Here is a 6,990-nt window from a genome sequence, read left to right as displayed (position 1 = left end):
TAATAGGTTCTGGAATTTTCTTAAAGAAGGGCAAGGTGTTTCCTCTCTGAATCTCCCTGGCTGACACCAGTGTTGCCAGCAGCAGCAAGTGGCCTTGGCAACTTTAGAGCAACGCTTGTCAACTTCAGGACTTAGTGCACCCAGCAAAACTCTGCCTGGCTCCACTCCCTTCCCAGGTTCCATTTACAAGCATGTGGGGTTAGGTGATTGGCAGAGCTGACTTGAGGAATTGTTTAAAGAGTTGGAACAATCCAAAACAGAGAAGCACGCCAATATGAGAAGAAAACTGCCCCACTGTGAGCCTTTTGCCCTCCGAGGTTGTTTGGCTACCACCTCCCCCTGCTATTCCTCCATGTCCACAGGGAAGCACCGCCCTGATAAAACACTGTGGGAAGGCTGCCAACATCCAAACATCCGTCTCCACGGCCGCTGGAGATGAGCTCGTAGAGGCCCACTTAGGGAGCCCCGAGCTTTCTCCTGAACACCATGCAGATGCGCCAACAAACCTCATTCCTCTTCTCTAGCAACTTTGCAATTTACCATCCTTTTACCGAACTCAGCTGTGTTTAATTCATGAGCTATCGGCATGGTTTAATGAATTTTAAATAATGATTTTTAAAAAGCCAGTGTAAGAAATGAGATGAGAAACCTCTACTCAAGCGTTTCATTTACAGCAATTAGCAACCATTGGCCCAGCTGCCTTTGGGACTTACAGGGCCTAAGGACCTGAGCCTTTCTCTTCCCCACTGGGTTTGCCTGGGCAGTTCTGGACCTCTGCAGAGAGCAGCCTCATCTAGGGGCCGACAGTCCCACAGGTGTTCCATAGAGAGAATTCAGCACATTCATAAAGCTGGGTGGAAAAAATTACAACTTTATTTTCACTAGCCTCAGATGGATATTTAGCATTTCCTTCAATGGTAGGTTTACAGAAAACTACAGTATTCATAGTCCCTATGACTTTTTTACCAGTTAAACCAAAGATATTTTTGTATCAACTGATAGTTGTTGCAGATTATCTTGAAACAGCATTTACTAACATGACAATCTTTAAAGTAAGAGAATTAATAGACCCGCCACTAGATTTTTATTTAATGTGTTAGCAAAGCAGCACATGTTAGTATACAACAAACTTATTTGTTAAGCATTTTGATAACTATTTCAATATAACTGTGGTCTGCTTTGTAATTCTATGAATTTTATTTCATGCTTAAAAATATTATTCTGACAAAGTATCCATAGGCTTCACCAGGCTGCCAAGGCTTCAATGGCACAAAGAAAGTTAAGTTCCCCGCAGCAGGTCCCCCTGACAAGGCCTCATTCCTGGTCCTCCTGCCCATTGACAGCACACCTTTCCTCTTTCGGCCTCATTTGCAATTCCTTTTGTCCGTCTCTTAGTTGCTTCAGTTTGTCCCCCCACCCAGGCATTACCCTGGGCTCCACTTCTGATAACACTTCCTAAAATATAAACTCAAAGTATAGGCACTGCTTGAGAAGCATGCAAAATGTGGTCCTTAAAGGGTTGTGGGATGTTCATTTGGAGCCCTAAAGTACCAAAAATGCCTTCTAAGTGCAAAAGAAGGAAGTTTTGCTGGTGGATTAGGAGGCAGCGGGTTCACTTGAGGGCAGCAGCCAGCTCCATCTCCATATGCTCTTGTGGTCAGTCCCCAGCGGGCTGGGAGGCCTGCATCTGCTCACGCTGACCACAGAGTTTCCCAGTGAGTCGTTCTCCTTAATTGCCACACTGATGCACTCTCTTGGAAGTAAGCACTTGTGGCAGGCCTTCCAATTAACTTCAGCATGAGTTCCCTGGATGGCTGATTTTGTAAATGACACCTACCAGGTTAGAAAGTTAATGCGCAAAAATATATTGCCTTTATGGTCAGACTGGCTGATTGATCAAAAAGGTGCCACTGGCTCATAGGGCTGTGCTTCTTCACCAGGCTCCTTGACGTTAAAATTCCGCTTTTAGATTTGGCTTCCCTATTTGCCTTTCTGTTTTCCTCCTCTTGTCCCTATCCCCCATACCCTTCACTGGCTCTCTCTAGGGTTGCTAGAGAGACTAAGGACTTTTTCCACCCAGGTCTTTCTTGAAAGGATTGGTTTCATTGGGATTTCTTCTGTTTCATAAAAAAATAAAAATCAAGAGTCTTTGGGGGAGGTCTAGACCTGGACTTTGTGGACTGGTGAGCAGAAACAACTGGACGAAAAGTATGGGGACATAAAATGCAACAAAGTGATCATCCTCTGGGTGCTTTGAGGCAATGTGTCTGCTTGCACATAGGGCTGGAGACCAGCCCTCTAAACTTTTCATGAAGCTGAGGCCTGGCATCTTGGGGTCCTCATGGGACCCAGAATGGTGGTACCTTTGAAAGAAATGAGCTATGAACTGAAACTAGCAGATCTGACTTTTTCATCTCATATTTTAAAGAGAGAGGACTTTGTAGGGAGAGACAGACAATGCTGGTCAGAAACCATAAACTGTTGTGCAGTTGTGGGAGGAGTGTCAAGGACATTGATCAGAATCTAAGGAACCAAGTCCTGCTCCTTTCTGTCCCTACACACTGGGAGGCCTCAGCAAGCCTCGGCCTCATCTACAAAAAAGGGGACCATCCACAGTCATCATGACGCTGTAAAGAAATAATGGGGTGACAAAGAAAGTACCTGGAAAAGTAGACTTTTTCTGCTCAAATGGATCAACTTCTATTCTAAGCAGAAAAACACATTCTTCATGTTTGGCAAGCCCATCCAAAAAAACCACTGGTCTCCAAGATTTTCAAGTGTTCACCTCTAACAGTAATAAGTTTTGAGGCACACAATGATGATAGACTTCTTAGAAACATGACCCTTAAAACATGGGAATAAAGCATTTGATAAAGTTTACCTGTACTTTTAGATTCTAGCCAATAGAGTCCAAAACTCAAGGTAAATCAGAGCCAGATTATTTAAAAATAATCAGGATTATGAACTTGGTCCAACTGGTAATAGGGAGCCATTGTATGTTCTTGAGCAGGGAGTGACATGAGGTACCATTTAGGAGAGTAAAATGGCAGGAGTGAGAAGCTGAATTGAAGGGACTGCTGTCAAAGAGGTTAAACAGTGACTCCAATACTCCAGCTACAGAGAGCATCCTCTTCCTTGCCTGAAAGCTGAGCCAGCCAAACAACTTTTGAAGTAGATGAACATTTTTATTTCTTACCCGTTCATCTCAGCCTCAGGGTATTGAGCATTCTCATGTTATCCTAAGATATCCTATAAAACACACACTCAGATGGATGTCACACCATAAAAGATTCCCACCTTCAAATTTGCTCCCTACCCGCCTAGAAGTTCCCTTCTCCAGGAACAGCCCATCCCAGGTGGGCAAAATGAGCTCAATGTTCCTGCCTCCAACCTGGGACTGATGGAGACCTTTCACCCTCTCCCAGAGGACCTATACTTTCAAAAGAGAATCTGAGTTGGCACAAATGGATGTGTAATTAGTGAAATCTCATGCTGTGTGACCTTGTAGTCACTGGGGAGCGTATCTTTGGCAGGCAGCCTGGCCAGGGACTTCCTCCACAGGATGCTGCCCTTGAGCTCTTCTTGTATGTCATAGCTTCTTCCTTTCCTTTCCCAGAATTTCTAGCTTCTCTTACAGTTCATACATTCAGTGTAGGCACAGCCTCTAACTTGGAGAAGACTGGTGCCCCATTTGCCACTGTGGTAGCTGGGCTTCCCTGTGAGAGGTGGTCCAGGACCTGGGAGAGGTTAGCATGAGCCTGAGCAGCTGGCATCATAGCTTCACAGAGGGAAAAGGACAAGAGAAGAGGCCAATGGTGGGGACAACCTCGCTAGACCAGGAAAATCCTTGCCAGCACCTAGACCCTTTCCTCATCAGGAAAATGAGGACTTTCCAGCTATAATATTCTAAGATCATTGACTTTCTTAAAATAAACTAGTTATGCATAGTATCTGGGTCATTGCAGGTCACCTCCCATCACAGCTAATGGTTAACCTAGCCAATTAAGGTATCACCTCTAAACAGCTGTCTCATGGAGCCGCTGATCAGCTAACCAGTTAACAGATTTTATGTACCTCTTCTACTGACTGGTGAATCTTACCAAAAAAGAATGACAAGTTGAGCTTCCAGCCCATAAGCCTTTCACAATCTGTGGAGCCAGAATCAGGGACATAGAACTACAGTTAACCCTTGAAGACCACAGAAGGTAGGGATGTAGTATAAAATCCGCATGTAACTCTTGGCTCTGCCAAAACATAACTGCTTATTGTCTACTGTTGACTGGAAGCCTTAGCAATAACATAAACAGTCAGTTAACTCATATTTTGTATGTTATATGTACTATATAATGTATTCTTACAATAAAGATAAAAGAAAATGGTTTTTCAAATTGTCACCAATCTCCAAAAAATTTTTCCAATATATTTATTTTTTTTAATTTGCATATAAGTGGACCCATGCAGTTCAAACCCATGTTGTTCAAGGGTCAATTGTACTTATCTAAAGACAAGTGTCATGTAATGGAATCTGGGAAACATCCCATCCTTACCTGAGGCCACTGGGCCACCATGAACTTGCAAGAGGGCAGGTTCACCCTTGTGCATTACAGAGATTCTCTAAAATGACACCCTCTGTCCTATGGCTGATGCTTTGGTTGGGGATTTTTAACAGGCCATAACTTTCTTTATAGCTGTCATTGTTTTGAAACATTGGAGTTATCAGCAGGATCCTGAGAGCATTTCACATCACTCTTCACGCAGGCCCTATTTCTGGCCTGGCGACTTGGGGAGCAGTGTGTCATCATGAAAGAGAAGAAGAACCAAAAGGAAACAGCTTTTCTCAAAACTTTCATGTACTGCAGAAAGAAAACTGGTGTTGGAGGTAGAAGTCCACTAAGGATGTTTTCTTCCTTAATGGACTTTTCACTAAGAGGTAAGTGTATTAGTAAGTGTGTAGTAAGATGTAAGTATACGTCTTTACACTAAGATGTAAAGAGAGGCTAGAAGCAGAGGCCCCTTCGTGGGGTGCATGGGGCCCACCCTCAGAAAGGCCCACCTTGGCAAATGCATGGCTGTCGCCATCTTGACATTCTTACCAAATTGGAAAGGAGGGGCTCTGCAATTTCATTTTGTGCTGGATCCCCGACATTATGTAGCTGGCTCTGGCCAGCTGCTCTATTGGGTGAGAGGTTCCTTCTTGTACTCTCAGAGGACAAGGAGGGAGAGCAGGGAAAAAATGGCCATCTCAGGTGAAAAACTACAGCCAAAGCCTCCCTGGGACAAATGAGGCTTCAGGTTCACCCCTCTGGCTGGCCCTCCTCTGGGACTGGAAATCTGTCCTGAAGCAAAGGTGTTTGTCTGGCCTGGCATGTCCACACCGAGTCCAAGCACTCCCAGGCCACATCTTGAATGACTTTGGATGCTCAGGTAACAGGCCTCCTTGAAGGGCCCAGAATTGGGGTGTACTGAGGGGCTGCACTCATTCCCTATAGCTGCTGTAACAGCATACCACACACTGGGGGACTTAACAACACAAATTTATTATCTTACATTCTGGGCACCAGCTCAGGTGGGAAATGACCACCTCAGATGGAGGGCTAAAATCAAGGTGTCTGTAGGTTCCAGGAGAGAATCCGATCCTTGCTTCTTTCCAACTTCTGGTGGCTGCCGGTAGTCCTTGGCACATCGTGTGGGTGGCCACATCACTCCTGCCTCTGTCCTGAGGCTCCCCGAGCCTGAATTCCGGAGGGCCCTGGGGCCGATTCACAGCTCTGCAGTGCCCCTTTCCCCACCTCCTGCAAGATGTACCTGAGCAAACATTTAGGGAAGGGAAAGAAAAGAGAAGGGGAAGACCCCAGGACCCTGCTCTGCACCTAGCTGCTTAATACCAATCAATCGATTTGAGCCAAGATGTCCATCACCTCTAATGGTGGCATGCATAATTTTATTACTTAGTCTGACCAAAGAAGGGACAAATAAATAGTTCCAGGCCCCACCAAGACCATGAGGAGAAGACCTATAAGGTTAGACCCTGGGGGATAAACAATATCAATATACCAATAGGCAGGGGTGGGCCACCAGAACCAATGAAAGAGTGCACTCAAGCCCTCCATAGACACAGAGGAATGGCCTAGAATAAACTCCGTAGGGTTGGGTCTGCCTCTGTTCAGCCACAAAACTGGACTGAGGACAGAACAAAGCAGGTGGGAAATGAGGCAGGTGGCCGATTATCCCAAAGGCTGCTGCTCAGCTGTCTCCAACTCTGAACAAGTTTAAACACCAGAGAAAATGACCTCAAATTATTGCCCAGCAAAAAAATCCCCCAGACACTATCAGTCCTTCGTAAATGGGCCTGGCCATCTCCGTGGAATTTAGCATAAATTAGGTGCTGTGCAGAGCCAGCCCTGAGCCCCCACAAGGTGTGTGCCATTTTCCTTTTTGTCCCTGTCCCCTAAGGGCCCCTCCTAGTTCCCACCCTGCCTTGCTAAAGTCCCGGAACATACAGCCTGCAGCGTCCAATGCTGTTGGCATCATCAGGGTCCTGTCAGGTGGGTTCAGGGAACAGTGGAGGAAAATTAACACACTTTTAAGTGTGTTAAGAGAAAGAACAAATAACATACTAAAAACCAAATGAGTGATTTGGTATTGAAACTTGTATTGAAATTCAGAAGAGAAGGAATTTTTGAAGGAGGTAGTGCTTGGATTTGGCCATAAAAGGTAAGCCAGACTTAGGTAAAGAGAGGATGGGGTGGAAGAATTCAAAGAAGAAAGGCAGGAGCCCCAGCAGAGTAGGAGCGAGAAGGCCAGCTGTGCCGAAAGGGAGGGGCTGGGTTCAGAGAGACCTGGGGAGACCTTAGTTGCCATGGTCTGGTCTTGAAGGGACAAGGCCATGCTAAAGTGATGGCAGTAAGGATGAAGGGCAATGACAAGAGAGTTAATATGGCCACAAGAGTTACCCCCCCACCCTCAACTGTTTCTCCAGCCCCCCATCCA

This window comes from Manis pentadactyla, chromosome 2 (assembly GCF_030020395.1).
Source record: "Manis pentadactyla isolate mManPen7 chromosome 2, mManPen7.hap1, whole genome shotgun sequence".
Lineage (NCBI taxonomy): Eukaryota > Metazoa > Chordata > Mammalia > Pholidota > Manidae > Manis > Manis pentadactyla.
This window is presented reverse-complemented; position numbering follows the sequence as displayed.